Source organism: Haemaphysalis longicornis, unplaced genomic scaffold, assembly GCF_048455015.1.
Source record: "Haemaphysalis longicornis isolate Haplotype H1 unplaced genomic scaffold, Haemaphysalis longicornis Haplotype H1 scaffold_3, whole genome shotgun sequence".
NCBI classification, from domain to species: domain Eukaryota; kingdom Metazoa; phylum Arthropoda; class Arachnida; order Ixodida; family Ixodidae; genus Haemaphysalis; species Haemaphysalis longicornis.
The window spans coordinates 188,458,997-188,478,052 of NW_027526335.1; the positions used below are offsets into that span (position 1 = coordinate 188,458,997).

The window sequence follows — 19,056 nt, forward strand, 5'->3', positions numbered from 1 at the left end:
AGGTGTCTGTGAATAAATGCATCTTTCTTTCTTTGTAGTTGTGTGTGTCTGTGTGATCTCTCTTTCGCGAACATTACCGAACCTCGCAAATTCAACTAGTGCATTCGCACTTTCACATTCTTCCCCTCGGGGAAATGCGGGGAATTTTTTGCAGGCACACCACAATATTGCTGTGGCTGGGCGCGCTAGAGCGCAAAATGGTTCATTTCGCTGCTTTCAATATGACTCACGACTCAATATGATGTTAAGTGCGGCCAGACCAGTGTCTAAAAACTAAATTGCGCTCATACAGAGTTTGGTTGCCAGTCATTATTCCAACATAGCAGACTGCACAGTAAGCAATGTACATTTACTCTCCAGTTCTGTAAAGTAGGAGTGTTTATTGCTTTGACACGAATTATTTTATTCTTGAGTTTTTACCCCGAACGCTTGGCGGCTCCCATGTGTCTAAAAACTAAATTGCGCTCATACAGAGTTTGGTTCCCAGTCATTATTCCAACATAGCAGACTGCACAGTAAGCAATGTACATTTACTCTCAAGTTCTGTAAAGTAGGAGTGCTTATTGCTTTGACACGAATTATTTTATTCTTGAGTTTTTACCCCAAACGCTTGGCGACTCCATGCAAGGTAACGGTTTGTTTAGAATTGTGTCATTAAGGGCACCTTCTGAACCACAAAAATAGTAAAATTATGATGACGACGCCAGTAGAACTACTCCTGGCATAATACTAAAATGTTTTGCGGAAGAGAAAAAAAATTATTTTAAAGCCCTCCGTCTCCCTCACCAGGGAGGTGGTGGATGTGACAGTAATATTTTTACTATTAAACATTGGCTAAGAAAATACCTCCAGGTGAGACCAACATGACGACGAGACGTTACATTTTCAACAGAGTGAAAGAAATATCAAAATGCTGCCTGCTTAGTTTACCGCTACCACCCGTATACATCGCCGTATACATCGCCTTATGCCGATGTTCTTGAGCGAATGTGGCGATGTTCGAACATTTTGCCCCCATATTAATTATCGCAATAAACATCACAAAATCACATGCCAATGTTTGCAATCGTAATCATGGCAAAGAAATCCAGACTAATACATTAAAGGCTACAGTATCTTTGGGACAACCGCGGTTCGTCAAAGCGTCCTATTGGTGCAAACAACGAAAAGAAAAAAAAAAACAGGACACCAATGACCGGGCATATTTTATATGAAAACACTTAGGCTCCCAAAGCCAAGCAACCGTCAAACCATTGCGGAACACGAGGCAATGCGTGGAAAAGCAACAGTATATAGTCGATAAGATGGGATGTAGGCTATACACATCCGAGATTGCGCACTTTCTTGGAAATAAAAATTCAGAAATTAAACAAACAAGCTGCATTTATACAAAGTATGCAACGTAAAATGCCAGTACACTGCTTAAACAATATCAGTAAGAAATGGAGCTTCGGGGAAAGATCTCGTATGTGGAAGTTAAGCCATAGTAAAGGGATTGTCTCTTAGGGACCTGGGTGACTAATGCTGCTCGAAGTTTTCTTTACGTCGAATGCTCTCCGAGACGAGGACACGATTTTCAATTCTGCTCGGAAGCAGAGATGCCCTTCTCGCTCTTTGAAGTGCGCCAGACGTCGAGAACAGCCGTTCTACAGAGCCGGATGAGGCTGGAATGCTCAAGAAAACGGCGGCTAGTTTTGCGAGTCGTGGGTAGATATCTGCATTTTTTTCCAGTAGAGCAACGGGTTCTCAAGAGAAACACATTGGCCGCTTAAATGGTTTTCCAGCTCAGAGTCCCGTGCACACTCTCCGGGTGGGCTTAGCAAGTCCAATAAAACGTACGGATCCACTGCCTCCCACAGGTTTCGCTCGGGCGTTGATAGCACAAGAGATGTACAGGGCTGCACCCGTGGTTTTTTGTGACAGGGCTTGTAGGAGCCTGAAAAAAAAACATTACATCTAACAGTAGGCATGATAGCATACGCTACAATTTAGGGATAGTATTTATTTACCGATACTTAGAGGCCATTAGGCGATAAGGGTCACTGAAGAAAAATCGAATTGTAAAAATATTGATTTTTAATCGCACTTATATTACAGTGCTGACTGAGCAAGAAAAATCGTGATAAAATACTAATACACTGGTGGCAGCTGTACTGGCTGTAGCTGAATTGCAGCGATCAGTACATCACGTTATAAAATTCGCTCGTTTATATATGCGTGAGTAGACGTGTGAAACGTAACAAGACCCCGCACGGGGCACCTTGAGCAATCTTGGTGACGGTACTGGCGATACCGCGGACCCCGAGCCCCCAAACATACGCTGGATCCAACCGTGGCAATGTGTTTATAGGTGAAGGGTTAGAAACCATGAACGGTGGCCGTCGGAGCCCAGGTCAAGCTCTGGCGGATGGGCTCCCTGTCTGTTCACCAGGCAGGGAGCTCCGGGACCTCTTTGGCTACCAGGGTAAGGTCAAAGAAGAAAGTACCCCCGTCTCCCTGCTTCCCAATGTATCATATGGCATTTTCCAAACCCCCCCCCAAACGTGATCGGCCCCCGAAAAGGGGCCGCACCGAAGCTTCATTCCCACCCTTGCCAACAATTGCATCCCAAAAGCCAGATAACTATCCGCGCTTCTTGATTGTTGAATCTCTTGACAAGTCAAATCCCATCTCCTCCCAGTCAGTGTTCCTTATCACCAAATTCCTTGAAGGCATCCTTGGCAAGACTTTCCAAGCCAAGAAACTGAGAACCGGCGAAGTTCTGGTCGAGGTGAACACTCACCAGCAAGCCACAAGCCTCCTTACCCAGAATCGCATGGCAGATCTGGACATCAGAGTCACACCCCACCGTAGCCTCAATAGCTCTCAGGGTGTGATTTCTGAGCCAGATCTGATAAATGAGACGGAAGCCGATCTGCTCGAAGGTCTGAAAGGCGAGGGCGTAACGGCAGTGAGGCGCATCACCATGCGGCGAGATGATAAGCAAATCATGACAAAGCATATAATCTTGACATTTGACCGTTCCACACTCCCCGAATCCATCAAAGCAGGTTTCATTCACTGTTCTGTCCGGCCTTACATCCCGAACCCGCGGCGCTGTTTCAAGTGCCAACGGTTCGGGCATGGCACCACCTCCTGTCGCGGCAAAACAACGTGTGCAAAATGTTCATCCCAAGATCATGATACAGATAACTGCCAGGCTCAACAATTAATGTGCAGCAACTGTCATGGACCTCATGCTGCGTACTCCCGCACGTGTGAAAGGTTCCAGATGGAAAAGAAAATAATAAATCTCAAAATCACTGAAAACATCACCTTCACAGAGGCGCGGAAGAGGTTCGCCTCTTTTCCCCTGGGGAGGTACGCCGACGCAGCTCGCCGGGGGGCGGAGCGGCGTCTTGTTTCGGCGGGGACCCAGTACCGAGAGTCGGACTTGGTCCCGCCCCCGCCCCCCCCTGGGTTGCCTCTTGCAGCCCAACCCGCCTCCGCACCGCTCGCTGAGCCAGCAGCGGCTGTGGTGGCATCCACGTCCGGTGGGGATGCTGCTGCACCCACCGTTTCCTCCTCTCCACCGGCCCGAAGCACACGCAAGGGCCCGGACGAGATGGAGACGGAGGCAGTCGCAGCGACCCCCTCCCCTGCCTCACTGCCTGTGCCATCTGTCGTGCTCCCCACGCCTTCGGCACTGGCAGCGCAGGCAAAGAACGCCCGAAAGGGTACCAAGTCAAGGGGGCCCAGTCCGCTGGGCACCCCCTTGCCATCAGATGACGACATGGACGTCGAGCCCTTCCGGCTTTCATCGCAGCGGAAGGAAGGGGCTGCGACGTCCAGGTCAGTAGAGAAGGCCAGAAAGCCCCTCCCAAGAGTGCAAGCCCCGAAAGACCCTACATAAATAATCACACTCCAGTAGCTCTAACACATCATAATGGGAAGAGAAAACATTGTTCAATGGAACTGCAGAGGCCTTCTGAATAATCTTGACGACGTGCATGAGATTCTCCATGCCAACCAGCCAAGTTTAATGTGTGTCCAGGAAACACATCTGAATTCCAAACACACAAATTTCTTGAATAGTTACCTGGTATATAGGAAAGACAGGGATGGCTGCACACACTCTTCTGGCGGTGTGGCCATAATCGCCCGAAAATCCTTAGCATGCCACCCTGTCACCTTGAATACCGTCCTTGAGGCTGTAGCAATACGCTTAATAATATTTAATAGGTTGATAACGGTATGCTCCATCTACATTCCTCCTGATGTTACACTTTTGAGCTCTGACTTCGAGGCGCTGGTTGACCAGCTGCCCGAACCGTACATTCTAACAGGCGACTTTAATGCTCACAATTCTCTTTGGGGCTCTTCTCGTACGGATGCCCGGGGTCGCCTGATAGAGAGGTTTCTTACATCCTCTGGAGCATGCCTTTTCAACAATAAACAGCCTACATATCATAACATAGGACACAACACATACTCATGTCTTGACTTGGCTATTGGTTCGGCAATTCTCTTTCCATGTCTTGAGTGGGGTGTGGCCACGGACCCATATGGTAGTGACCATTTCCCTACTTCATTAACGTACATAGGTACAGGCCCGAGCAGTCCATCTTCCCATAAAAGGTTTAATGAAGCAAGAGCTACCTGGAATACATTTACAGAGACATCCAAACTACACCACACATCCATAGGACACCTACACGTTGAAGAAGCTACCCAACTGCTCACGGCGCACATCCTCGACGCCGCCGAAACGTCCATTCCCCACGCCTCTGGTGCCCCGCGCAACCAGCGGAGGCCGTGGTGGAATGAGGACTGTAGGCGGGCGCGAGAGGCCCAGAACAAGGCGTGGGGTGCCCTTCGTCGGTACCCCACGTCGGGTAACCTCATTTTGTTCAAACGGGCCAAGGCGTTAGGAAAACGTGTGCGCCGTGAGTCAAAACGAGAGAGTTGGCGTTCCTTCATAACATCCATCAACTCCTACACAGACACACGGAAAGTATGGACGAGAATACGCAAACTCAAAGGACAACAAACTCACAGCCTGCCTCTGGTCAGCACTACAGGGGACACACTCGAAGACCAGGCTGACACACTCGCACAACACTTCCAACACGTGTCCAGTTCAGCACACTACACGAACACTTTCCTGAGGTATAAAGACTCTAGTGAAAAGAAGTCACTACACGACAACAACAAATCACAGACTTCTTACAACTCCCTGTTTTCACTACATGAGCTGAGGGCTGCCCTGAGCACGTGTAAACCCTCAGCTCCAGGCCCAGACAACATTACATATACAATGATACAACACCTGCACGCAGACACGCTTCTAACACTCTTACACCTATATAACAAGATATGGCTTTCGGGGCACATTCCAAACTCTTGGAAGGAGGCTATAGTTGTAGCTTTCCTGAAGGAGGGAAAGGACCCGTCATCCCCCTCAAGTTACCGTCCTATTGCCCTGACGAGCTGCCTGTGCAAGCTCTTCGAGAAGATGATAAATCGCAGGCTCGTGTACTTCCTTGAGTACAACGGTCTTCTCGAGAGCTGCCAGGCAGGCTTCAGGGTGTGGCGATCGACGAACGATCAACTGTTAGCTCTTGACTCATACATCAAGGATGCCTTCGCGCACAAGCAGTATTGTTTAACTGTGTTTTTCGACCTTGAGAAGGCATACGACACCGCTTGGCGTTATGGGATCCTTAGGGACCTCAAGTCATTCGGTGTTTCGGGAAACATGTTGAACGCTCTTGTCAGTTACTTGTCGGAGAGGACGTTCCGAGTAAGAGTTGGTGGTGCACTCTCAAAGGTTCACGTTCAAGAAAATGGCGTGCCACAGGGTGGCGTGTTGAGCTGCACTCTCTTCATAGTAAAAATGAACTCTCTTGGTAAGGCACTGCCACCTACAATCTCTTATTCCATGTATGTAGATGACGTCCAGATATCCTATAAATCATGCAATATGTCAATCGGCGAACGTCAAGTCCAGCTTGGTGTAAAGAAACTTGCCGGCTGGGCAGACAAGAATGGTTTTAAATTGAATCCGGTAAAAAGCTCCTGCGTTGTGTTCTCCAGGAAGCGCGGTGTCCATCCGGACCCAGACATTCATCTTAATGGCGTGTCGCTTCCTGTGAACAAGGAGCACAAATTCTTAGGTGTTGTGTTTGATCACAAACTCACATTCATTCCCCACATCAAGGAACTTAAAAATAAATGTCTCAAAACAATGAATATACTTAAGGTTCTCTCCCACCAATCCTACGGTTCCGACAAAGAACTCCTGCTTCGCTTGTATACTGCATTGGTTGGGTCTCGTTTAGACTATGGCAGTGTGGTATATGGGTCGGCTACTAAAACAGCATTGCGAATGCTTGACCCAGTGCTACACTTGGGGCTTCGTCTCGCCTCGGGTGCTTTTCGCACTAGCCCTGCTGAGAGTCTGTATGTCGAGTGTGATAAGTGGAGCCTTGAGAACCAACGAACGTACATGGACTTGCTATATGCTTTTAAAATTTCATCACTGAATAATCATCCTTTTTATCCTGTCTTTAACGATACATCAACATCTCTGTTCTTTGCAAATCGCCCATCCGTTCCTCTGCCCTTTTCACTTAGAGTGAGAGAGCGAGCCTCGGATCTAAGTGCTTCGTTTTTAGATGTGTACAGGTCATCCTTTTCTAACAGTTTACCGCCTTGGCAAGTTCGCCCGGTGTCATGCGACCTTTCTTTTATGAGACTTGACAAAAATCGTGTACCACGAGCTGCAATACTGCAGCACTTTCTGTCTTTGCAGTTTAAATACACATGTGCAGAATTTTATAGTGACGCTTCTAAATCCTCCAGTATGGTGTCGTGCGCTGCTCATTGTCCTAATTTCAATGCAGCCAGAACCATGAGCGTTCACACATCAATTTTTTCAGCAGAAGCGTATGGGATTTTACTGATTGTACGGCACATTCTTGAAACTCAAATTCCCAATTCCATCATCTATACAGATTCTTTGAGTGTTGTTCGCGCACTGTCATCGCACAAGCCCCCCAAAAACCACATAGTTAATCTTGTATTCAGCACTATCATGTCCGTGTATGCACAAAAGCATGAGCTGGTCCTCTGCTGGGTCCCAGGACATGCAGGGATCGCTGGGAACGAGTTGGCAGACGAGAGGGCTGGTGCTGCTGCACTCAGGAACACTGTGGACATTACAACGGTACCCTACACAGACCTCAAGCCACACATAAGACAACACCTGCGCAGAACATGGCAAACACACTGGGACGAACAGACAGACAACAAACTACATGTAATAAAGCCACACTTGGGACGGTACACAACTGACTCACACAACAGACACACTGAAGTCGCCTTGGGTAGGCTGCGGATAGGGCACACCCATGCGACGCACTCGTATCTGCTGACGGGATCATCTAGACCCCAGTGCAGCAGGTGCGGAGAGGCCCTATCCGTAGTGCACATACTAATCACATGCAAGGCACTTCACGCAACACGACACAAACACTTCAGAGAACTCTACAGACAACATATTCCCCTACATCTGTCGTTTTTTCTAGGTGACGATGCCATTGTTACCGTGAAACGTGTGTTTGAGTTTTTGTCAGAAGTCAAGTTTTTAAACCTCATTTCTTATCACGCATCATGAAATCTGGCCCTATACACCAGCCATCCTCACTGTCTTTTATTGATTTTACTTTTGTTCTTGCTTACTGATTTCAGTGTCTAAGTTCTCACCTCTCATATTTAACCACTGTTTTGGCGCTCTTTGCCCTAGTTGGCCTTGCGCCATTAACATCCAACCATCATCAAACGTAACAAGACTTGTAATACATAGAAATCTTCACGCACACCTATATCACACAATTATTATGCACGTATGTTTGCATTCATGTACAGCCTGTAAAAGGCTTGTCTATAACACAGCGTTCGTACTTTCAGCCCTATCCTGCCCCGCCGGAGCGGGATTGAAATAAAACTACTGCGGAATTCTGAAGTCTTAGCCCTTCGCTTTTGCCTCCGGCATGTTTGGAACGAGTATGTTTCGGCAGTTTTCGGATGTAGCTGGTTGAAGGTGAATTAGCTGTTATAGACAAGCGTTTTACCGGCTGTACGCACGCATGTTTCTATGTACGTATGTATATGCAATTCCCAATGTTTCCGAATACCGGCCGGCAGCACATGATGCAGTAGGCTATATATATCTCGTCGTTCATGAGCAGTTGCTTCACATCTTGAATGGCTTCATCGCCACTGGGCTTCTTCAATCCGGGGGCAACGGTCGAGTCGAACACCCGCAACGTCACCCTCGGGTTGAGGATGGTGGCTGCGATGAAATGAGCGTCCCGAAGCATCTTCTCAAAGCGTTCGTTTAGCTGTTGGAACAGCTTCCTCTTCAAACCAGAAAATCTGTGTGCATAAACAAAATTTTCTTATGAGATAACTATGAAGGATAACTGCCACTCATAGTGACTGGCTTAGAGTCTGAATTATTTGTTAACCCGATCCGGGTACGCTTACGGATCTCTTATATGACACTTAATTTAGAGCCTACGATTAAATGCAAACTACGAAACATCTCTTCGCACAATATTTTCTTTAGTGAACATATCTGCATCTGCCTGAAAGCTTACACGGAACGATGTTTCATAATTTTCATAGTTCGCGGACCCTAGGAAGAGCACGCCGCGCTCAACTGACCGTGGACCTAAATGAGTATCACGGCCCGCGTTATCTTTCGTCCCGATTTTCACTGAATGACATACATGTATCTGCGTCTTCGGCTATGCTTGAATTTTCGATAATTTGTTAAGCATGAAAAAGAAGTATGGGTAAGCAAAACACCGCTCACAGAGATGAAACCAAACAGTGGCACTAAAATTATCCAAGAAATGCTATTTACCAAGATATAATTCAAATTAATTCAAAAGAATTTAAGTTAGTTTTATCAAATTGTCCACTATGAAATAACTACTGAACTACTTTTTACTCAGCACTCGTTCATAATCATCGCGTTACACCATCTCTCTGTTTAATTTTAGTGCGAATTACTTACACAGACATGAATAAATTGAAGTTTTTAATCAAGTAAGAAACTTTACACAGTCTGCAATGGCCGTAATGCAGGCTTACGGTGTGCAAACATTTTTTTTTCTTTTAAGATAGAGGGGGGAAAATTACGGATCTCAACTAAGGCACACAAAACCCACGAACACCAACAAGCCCGAAAGGCAGATTAATATTTTTCCGAACGTTAGCTTTGGAACAAAATCAAACGAATATTAAAAACAAACGGCGAAATCTGGTCGTAGCGGCTACCGCTACTCCGTATGCCTTGAATTATAGGTGCATTCTCAACCTGATAGTTCCTGCATCTAGGTTTGCGAGATCTAGGTGTGCATCTAGGTTTGCGAGTGAATTCCAACGCGTCCCTGAAGCGGGTACCAAGTCCTTACCGCACTGATCTCTCAATTGCTCGCTCCAAAAGCACGAACGTCAAAAAACGTTGACCTCGGCATTCACGGAGGTAAGTAATCTTTGTGCCGCCTCGCCCGCTCCCAGGGCAGAATTTATCGCGAGTTCAAGGTGTGCGCTGCACAACCTGACTCTTTTGAAGGACGGAATCTGCCCAGTATTTTCCTGCTTAACGTCCACTTCCTTGTCCGTGGCCTCGTGCTCGTCACAGTCCTGCGGATCAGCGACCCTTTCTTTCTAGTCATCGTCGAAATGTTCGCTCATATTGAACGCCTTGGTCATATTGGAGGCGTTGTCACATACGACTGCTCCGACGAGCGCCTCACTGACGCCTCTCGACTCCAGCTCGGCGAGGAAGTTTTCCCGATTATTTTCGCCGGTGTGTTTCCCTCGCATGAGTCTGAACGATAGCATGTAGTGTCGTAGATTCCAGGCTTTGTTGAAGTGCACCCGGATACCCAGGATCACTTGGCGAAGCCGGCTAGTCCAGATATCGATGACAAAACAATTTCCCCGCATTTCCCCGAGAGGAAGAATGTGAAAGTGCGAATGCACGAGTTGAATTTGCGCGGTTCGCTAATGTTCGCGAAAGAGAGATCACACACACACACACAACTACAAAGAAAGAAAGATGCATTTATTCACAGACACCTATTTGTGTTGTCCTTGTACTTGATTGCTAGAGCGGATCTCAGCTTTGAAATTTCGTGTCAGTACTCCTTTAAGCGGGTGCATTAGCCCTTCTCACGCCCGATTCCTGGCCCATCCCCCACGTTGGTATGTGCCATGTCAGCGGCCAGGCAGCGCGCGCCCATCTCCCCCCGTTGCCAAGGAAGACGAGGAGACTCCTGGCCAATCCCCCACGTGGGTATGTGCCATCTCCCCCCATTGCCAAGGAAGACGAGGAGCGCGCGCACCCGCAGCTGTTGCTATGTGGACGGACGGCGGTCAACGGAATTCAGGGTCGCTTATAAAGTGCATTCGCACTTAATTAAATCCGCCTTCAGGGACCCCCAGCAGCTCATCCTGGAGGGCCGGTAGGGCCTCGTTCGCCGCCAAGTGTTCTAGCTGGGGGGCCACTGTCCTAGAGGATGGCATGTTTATCTCTGGCCTGAGAAACTCCACGACTCTCTTGAACCCGAGGCCCTTGGTCACAGAGAACGGAAGACCATCCAAAGACACCATTTACGCCACAAACTGATTAAAACATCGTTGAAGGTTACTCGAAGCGGCCGTTTTGTTCTTTGCTGCGTATTGCTGCTTAAACACAGCAACGGCTGTGTCGAGTGTCTTCTGCCGCTTTGCCGCGTCTTGTTCGTACTCGTCTTTGTAGAGAACCTAGAAAGAAAGAAAAAATCTTGTCACCGATTTGGCCACACGACTTTAACATGGATGCCTTTTATCAGGCAAAAGTTGATTGGCCAGTAATAACTACCGCCGCGATTATCTGGGGCACAGCGCCGATTACCGCAATAATTTAAGTTAAGGGACGGAAGCTCTCCCGAGCACGAGATGGTGCCACAAATGAAGGAACAGCTGCAGCTAACCGACGTCGTGGGCAACGACAACGGGTAAACCGCCGCTACTATTCGTACCGCGAACTTCAGTGTAGGATTATGGCCACTAGTATTAAAGTGAAAACTACGGTCAAGTGAAAATATTAAACCACGCCGAGCGGTGTTTTACGTTTTAAAACAGAATAATGAACTACATTCACGTACGGTTCACTGATGACGACACCACTTAAGTGCTGTGGTATAATTATCCTCGCCTTGCAGAATGCAGGCTCTTTGGTTTTGCTCAGTTGGCAATGTCTGAGCTTGTTCGCCGTATGTATGCTGTACTGGCTAGACTATCCAGCTTAAGACTCTCGCACGGTGTGCTTTGTGAACGCCCGAATCTTAAAGTGGCCGTACATTTGAACGCACGGTTCCCTAAAAAAACAGTCATCAAGGTAGGTACTTTGACTCGAGGCAGAGGCACTAAAGTGACGAGTAGCGTCGATGTCTCAAGGGCTGTTTAAGAATTTTTGTGATGCGCAGTTCAGTCGACAAAACCAAGAATCCACCAGTTGCACCAGCGACTCATCTTTGCAGTTTTTGACCGACTGGTAAAATAAAAACACCCATGTCTCCAGATTCTGCGGCGCTATAATACCGGGGGTGTTGAAAATAGTCTATTCGCCCCACCACCCACATACCAATAGAAATACAACAAAACTAGGCAATACTTTCTGTACTATTAGAAAAAAATTTTCTCAAGGTCTAAGGTTAATAGCTGTTGCAATAACAGTGAAAAACTTAGGCCTCGCATAAAGATTTCGAATGAATTGCCTGTGATGATTCATCAGCAAAGCTTACAAAAACGCTGAAGACAATGGTGCCCCCCACCCCCTCACAAGAGGGGAAGTCTATTTCTATGGAGTACAATTTAATTTTTTCGAGGGGACTCCAGTACCGAACTACGTGGCCTTTTCGTGGATCTCTTGCCTACATAGGTTGTTTAAATAGGCGTCGTTTTTCTATATGTGAATAGAACAAATGAACACAATGGTGCCGAAACTAAAGAAACGAGAGCGTGCCACATTAACCCCTCCGTGCAGTGTAAAAACTACCTAAACGAAATCAGGTGAACGTGACGTTTACTGTCACAAAAGAAACCCGTCACCACCCGCAGCAAATGTTAGGGTGCGGAGATGCTCCCGCCGCCACGTAACGATGTCGTTTTTTTCCAATAGTCTACAATTTCTTTTTCTTTTCCGAAAGGCAAAACTGATATCATTGAGTCGCACGCTCATTTTCGGTATGTTCATGTCGCTGTCACTGGCAACATCTTGAGCAAGTTTTGCCGCCGTGAGAATTTCATTCCGCAGAAAGTATTGATGCGCTTTTTTTCGTAGAGCTGCGAGGGAAAAGCTGTCATAATGTTGCAGTATTGCTTTCCCGGTTTTCGCTCGGTCATCTTTGACCGGAAGACGCAAGCAAGCGCTTGCCCTTCGGGGACTTGAGGGTGCCAGTGTTTATGCCAAGCTTAATGCCAAAGACACTGCGTTCGCTAACACCAGTGAGCGCGCTGACCTTCCGACATGCGGTTCTACAGACACTTGCGGGTGCCTTTTGAGTATTTTCGTGTAAACTGTGTATACCAATTTCTTGGCCTGTAGAGACAACTTTTGGTTTGACAGCTCGGGGAATGGCTGCAAAGCAGGTGAAGTCACGAGGCGCCGGGGACGTACGTCCGTAGGCGACGTAGACGAGCAGCAAGCAGAGGACGCCTTCTTTTTTGAAGCTGTTGGAAAAGAGCAACGAACGCTGAAAAACCCTAAAACCTGAAACAGTGTGAAACGGAATTTGCTTCTACTACGCACCATTTTTATTGACTATTAATAAACGAATTGCATAAAAAAAATAAAGTCAGCGGTAAATTTTTATTTAGCCTGAATAAACTAGTGATAGTTTCATTACCGAACTACATGTTGTGGCGCAGTGAAACAAGTGTGCTTCGGCTCTGTGGCCTTAAGTGTGCTGCCACAAAAAGTCGTCGCGCAGCATAGTCATGGTCGAAAGGAACGTCCGTCACTCGACGAATATGCAGCGCAGCCGCTAGACTTTATTAAACGGGTTCATGAAATGAAACCCTTCCCGTTCCACCGAGGTATAACGGGTAAATTAAATACATTGAAAATGGTTGTCTGGATTTAAAATAAAAAAATGCAAAAAGGCAATTAAACAAGATAATTACGAGAAAATGACTCACTACAGAACAATGATAAATACAAAAGATCTAAAAGCTATCATCGCGTTATTTGCCACTGTTAAATAAAATGATTGCGCTAAAAAGGGGGACACGGACGGAGTGAGGACAGACACACACGTGTGTCTGTCGTCACTCCGTGAGTGTCTCCTTTTTTAGCGCAATCATTTTATTTAACAATGTAGTACCAACGTTCCCAGGACGCTGCCCTTATTAAGTTCATTTGCTGCTGACTTTGTTTCTGCGTGTGAGTAAAATTGGGACAAAATGTTTGAGGGGTTAGTATTGTTGAATATTAGCATTAATTAGTATTGTCATTTCTTCGAAAATTTTTAATTTTGTATGTTTCATTAGCTCTGGTTTCCTACTTACGAGATAATTTCTATGGATATCAAGAAGTTGTTCTCTGTGTTTGTTTGTTATTGGGCAGTCTTGTAAATAGTGGTCAAAACTCTCTGCTGGTAGGTTACATTTACATATGTTATTATTCGTAATGACGAACCTATGAAAGCAAAACGGAAATCTACCGTGTCCAGTGATAAACTGTGACGTGTAATAATTGGTGGGAAAGTGGTGCGGAATTTTGTGAATATTCTTTATCCATTGGAATGTGTAGCTTTCATTTCCTTCTTGTTGCCACTCAACATTGCAATGTTTTCTTAGGTTAATATTGAGCTGTTGTTTGATAAATTGTAGTGAAATAGGCCAGTCAATTTTTTCGACATATTTTGCTGCTTTTTTAGCCATTTTGTCCGCCATTTCTTTACCGACATTTCCACTATGGCCTTTAATGTAAGTTAACCTTATTTTGACCTGTTGTGCTATTTTCTTTAGAATTTCTTTAATTATAAATATAATTCGTTTCCGATTATTTGGATTGCAAATTGCTTTTAGGGCTGACAGGCTATCAGCATACAACTGTACGTTACCTTCTTTAAAGCTAGTTTGAAGGTATTCAAGTGCTTTTAAAATCGCGATTCCTTCTGCCTCAAAGTTATTGCTGTACTCCGGAAGTTTGTATTGTTTGGTTTATACTATTTTGCCAGATTTGTCTAGAGCTATAGAAGCTGCTCCTATGTCGGTTTATCTTGCGAGGCGTCTGTAAATACTGCAAAATCTGTCTGCGAAATTGGTTGGGTAAGATAGGTAAAAGATATCTGCTCGATGCAGCTGCCATATATATTTGGTCTCCCGTAAAAGAGCGATTTTTCAAGGTGAACATTTTTCCGGCGAGAACTACGTTAAATGTTTCGATTTCTTTTTCGATCGTCAGATGAACTGGTGGGACATTACCTATGATGTTTAAGGCCGGATTGGATACTGTTTTAAATGCTTTGGTAACTTTAATGACGCTTGTTCTTTGAATACTTCTTGGCTTTTTTCTCATTAGTACCTGTTTTTCTACCAAATTGGAGCGGCATAAACGATGATTCTTTCTATAGCTCTGATATAAATTTGTTGTGGGTGTTTGCTGGTAAGCCCCCAGTTGTATTCGTATGCTGTTTATTATTTGGTTTACTTTTTCCTTTAGATAGTTAATATGAGGGACAAAACTGAGCTTGTTGTCTATATAGACGCCTAACATTTTAATTTCTTTACAGAATTTAAGATTTTTGTTTCCTAGTTTGATAATAGGAGGTCTTTTAATGTACTTGTCCCCCCTTACAGTGAATTTTGATTTTGTTGTGTTAAATGTAAGTTCCTTGTCTACTCCTCAGTTTTCTACTATTTTGAGCGCTTCGTTTGCCTTTTGTTTGATATTATCTCTCAAATTGCCTCTTATTACTAAGGTTATGTCGTTGGCAAAAGCCTGAATATGTACATCGCTAGGAAATTTGCTGTTTAGGAGATCTAAAATTGTTATGTTCCAGAGTAATGGACTTAAAGGTGACCCCTGCGGAGAGCCTGACTTAAGATAAAGTTGAATTCTTGATTTCTCCATGTTATTGATAATTTTTATCGAGGGCCGCTGGTCGGTGCTGACGCAATGTGATTTCTGCCCAGTGCTCTGAATGTCAACGTAAAGAAACTCAAAAAAGCGCGGGTAAACCGCGGGAGTCACTATGACTCTCTTGCTGGCGGCAGTTGCCGTGGTCGAGCATTAGCGTTTGAACAAGAGGCTCTGGTGGTCGTGCCTGCGGCGGTCGCTTCGGCGATCGCCGTTTTCTGCTTCGCCCCGGCGGACAGATTTAAGGTTGGCCAGAGCAGTCTAAGTTACTCGTGGCATGGCTCTCCTGTCCTTCGGGACAGGCTGGGGGTTGGTTACGCGCCCCTGTAATCCAGCTAATAGGAAGCCGGAGAGCCAGACCACATCGGACACCACCTCCTCGTGGTACCGCCGGGAAACGCTGGGTGCCTTGTGCGTCCCAGTAGGCTGAGAGTGTCCGAACTTCAACGGGTTGCCTCCCTAGGCCCGTTGTCGTATTGGAGGCCGCCGGGGGGCGCCCTACCCCCGGTTCAAGAATAAGGGTCCGGGCTGCGTCTACCTGCCTGGTTAAAGTCTTTGGGGGGCCGACGGGTACTGCCTTGAGTCCCGTTTCAAGAAGCCAAGGCCGCCGGTGCTGCGCCCCATGCCCGGTTCAAGAACGTCGGGGGCTACGGCTGCGGAACAAGTCCCCCACACGTCCGCAAGCTTCGAGGTGGGGGTGAAACGGGGCCAAGGGTTGCCATCCCTTGTCCCTTTGCTCTGACTGGCCAGGACAGAAAATACAATGAAGAAGCAAGCGGTGGCCGAAGGGCCGCCGTACCAGTCCTTCAAGGACCAGCAGCCGGGGCTTCAGGGCCTGGTGGGTGTTGGAGCCGTGTTGGCCCCCCCAGCGGGCATCCTTGCGACGTCTGCGGCTCAAAGTTCGCGACCGTACGTGGGATGAGGATCCACAAAGCCCTCAAGCACCGTAGTTCGAGAGTCGACGTCATCACAGAAGAAGTCCAGAAGACAGATAATGAAGAACCGACCACTTTGTCAAGAGGAGAAGGAGAAGGAGTTGGGGCGAATGCCCGAGTAACCACCGGTATTGCGGCTTCCCAGCCGCGAGAGGTTAAGACCCTACGGGTAGTCCTTCGGGACATTTACGGAAGCTTATCAAGTCAAGGGGAAGGCACCACAGGGAAGACGGGCAAGGAGAAGGAGATGGAGGAGGAGAAGGAGATGGAGATGGAGAATGAGAAAGAGATAGAGGAAGGAGGAGGAGCAGAAGAAGAACCAGAGGGTCTCGGGGTTCGAGTTGAGGGGGGCGAGCAGGGAGAGGAGGTCAGGGGACTAAGGGCTGGAGAGGATGTTGGAGCTGAAGCCCGGGGGGAGTTGGATGATAGGGGCGCCACCGTAGCGCAGGACTTAGAAGTTGAGCACGTTCCCGAGTTAGTTTTCAAGGGGGGTCCATTTGGTAGTATGGATATTAGACCTGGTTCCCTGGAGGAGGAGAAGGGGAAGAGAGAAGGAGTGAGAGGGGGTGGGACAACTGAGAGGGAGTGTAGTGATAGTTCTGATGTTCAGAGGGAAGTACATGAGGGTGAGGGGGAAGTGGGGAGGGAGAGCGAGGGAGTAAGGGGCAGTTCGGTAGAATTCCTGAGGGACGAGGGGGACAGTGATAGAGAGAGAGGGAGGAGGAGGGGGGAGTAGAGAGTGAGGGGAGCCCTGGTATTGGAGAGGGGGATAGTGAGGGAGTTACAGGGGCGGGCAATGTTGAACTTAGAGTTAGTCAGTTGCCGGATCAGCCTGCGGGTCCCTCAGGTTTGGGTCAAGTTCAGGCTCCGGCGGTTATGTCCATTCGGGTTCTCCGGAAGAGGAAGTTCCCAGTCGCTACCACGACGGCCCCTGCTGTGGGTCTCCAGGGGGCCAGCGACTTGAGCTCGTCTTCCTCGACCTCGGGCGATCCAGACTTCCGTCCTCAAGTTGCCAGACCGTCAAGTATAGCTGGAGTCGAACCCCAGCCGCAAACATCAGTTAGGCCTCAGTCGTCTTCCTTGGCTCATCGTCTAAGGGCCATACGAGCTTGGGGCTTGCTATCAAGTAGCGACTCGGAAGATGAAGGCCCAGAACCCAAGTCCCAACATACAGGGACAAGTCAGCCCCTGACCCATACGACATGTCCCGACTGTGGCCGGGCCTTCTCAACAAAGATCGGGCTGGGTCTTTACAGACGACGAGTCCACTTCGGACAGTACAATGCTGACATTGTGGTAACTCGGACTAAGCCCAGATGGACTAGAGAGGAAGACTATATGATGGCGGCTGAGGAGGTTAGGCTTCGAAAGGCTGGAGTTACCTTTTTGAATGAGGAGATCCATAAGAAATTTCCGGGCCGGACTTTCGACTCGGTGAAGTCTCATAGAAGAAAGTTGGCTTATCGGCGGTTAGTCCAAGAGCTTATGCTTAAGTCTGGTGAAGCCACCACTGTCCCCGACCCAGGAAACGAGGGAATCCACCTTTCCGAGGAGGAGGTTCCTACACAGAGGTCGGATTTGAACTCTGAGAGCCAGCCTTCTGAGCCCCGTCGAGACACAAGACAAGAAGTAATGGACGAGCTTGTCCGACTGACCCTGAAGCAGCCACCTGGTGGTTTTCAGGGCGCGCGCCTTTGGGAACTCGCGAAGAGATGCGCCAGAGGCGAGGGAGTCGGCAGGCCGTTGAATGAGTATATCAGAGACAATTTTTACCGAGACTTACCTGCCAGACTGCCAAACGATAAACGACCAGACCACCCCCATGAGTTTCGAGGTAGCAAGAGGGCCTTTAAAAGGCATGAATATGCCCGAGTTCAAAACTCTTTCGTGAAGGACCAAGCTTGTTGCGCCCGAGAAATACTCGATGGGAGAAAAATGTCACGCGTCAAGAATCCAAACGAATTCCTCCTAGATTGGAAGAAAATCATGGAGATTCCGAATATGGCAACCTGGGCTGAACCCCTCCCAGACATTGGCGACGAAATTGACCCTTTCACGGTCATTTCAGCTCAGGAAATCAAGTCAGCGATGCCGACCGTTGGATCCTCGGCGGGCCCCGACGGATTTTCCGGGAAGGACTTACGCACGTGCCCGATGGTAGTACTTCAGGTCTTGCTGAACCTGCTCATATTACAAGGACGGGTCCCAACTTCTCTACAAGGAGCAAGAACGACATTCATCCCAAAGACAGATGAGGCGTCCTCTGTTGGAGACTTTAGGCCAATTACTGTGGCCTCCATTCTAGTCCGCCTTCTTCAAAAAATATTAAGCCGAAGAATACTCAATCAAGTCGAGCTTGACGTTCGGCAACGGGCATTCATACCTGTTGATGGCTGTGGAGAGAACATAGCCATCCTGTCTACGACCTTACATGAGGCGAAAACAAGCTACAAGCCGTTGTACATGGCCTCACTCGATATTTCAAAGGCTTTCGACAGCGTTTCAACGAAGGCCATCATACGAGCAGCCCGTCGAAAAGGCCTCTCGTCTTCCTTCATTAAGTACCTGGAGCATTTTTATGCGACATCAACGACGGTCTTGAGCTTTAACGAGTCAACGCTCCTAGCAAGACCAGCCAGAGGTGTGCGACAGGGAGACCCTCTGTCGCCCCTGTTGTTCAATTTAGTAATCGATGAGTGGCTGGCCTCCCTCCACCCCAGGATGGGATTCTAAAGTGGAGACTTCTCTTGGAGCGCGATGGCCTTTGCGGATGACCTGGTCGTGGCGGCCTCAACGCCGGATGGCCTAAGGGAAATGCTCTCGGGGCTTGATGTTTTCCTGACAGCTAGAGGCCTCATTCTGAATCCGGCGAAGTGCATCTCCCTGGCCCTGCAGCCAGATGCGAAAGGGAAAAAGACCAAGATCGACAGTTACACC

General features: G+C 47.6%; 1 pseudogene; it reads right to left on the bottom strand.

The window, feature by feature from the left end:
- Positions 1 to 12,130: 12,130 nt before the first annotated feature.
- Positions 12,131 to 18,533, bottom strand: LOC144175600 (uncharacterized; annotated as a pseudogene).
- Between the last annotated feature and the right edge of the window lie 523 nt (positions 18,534 to 19,056).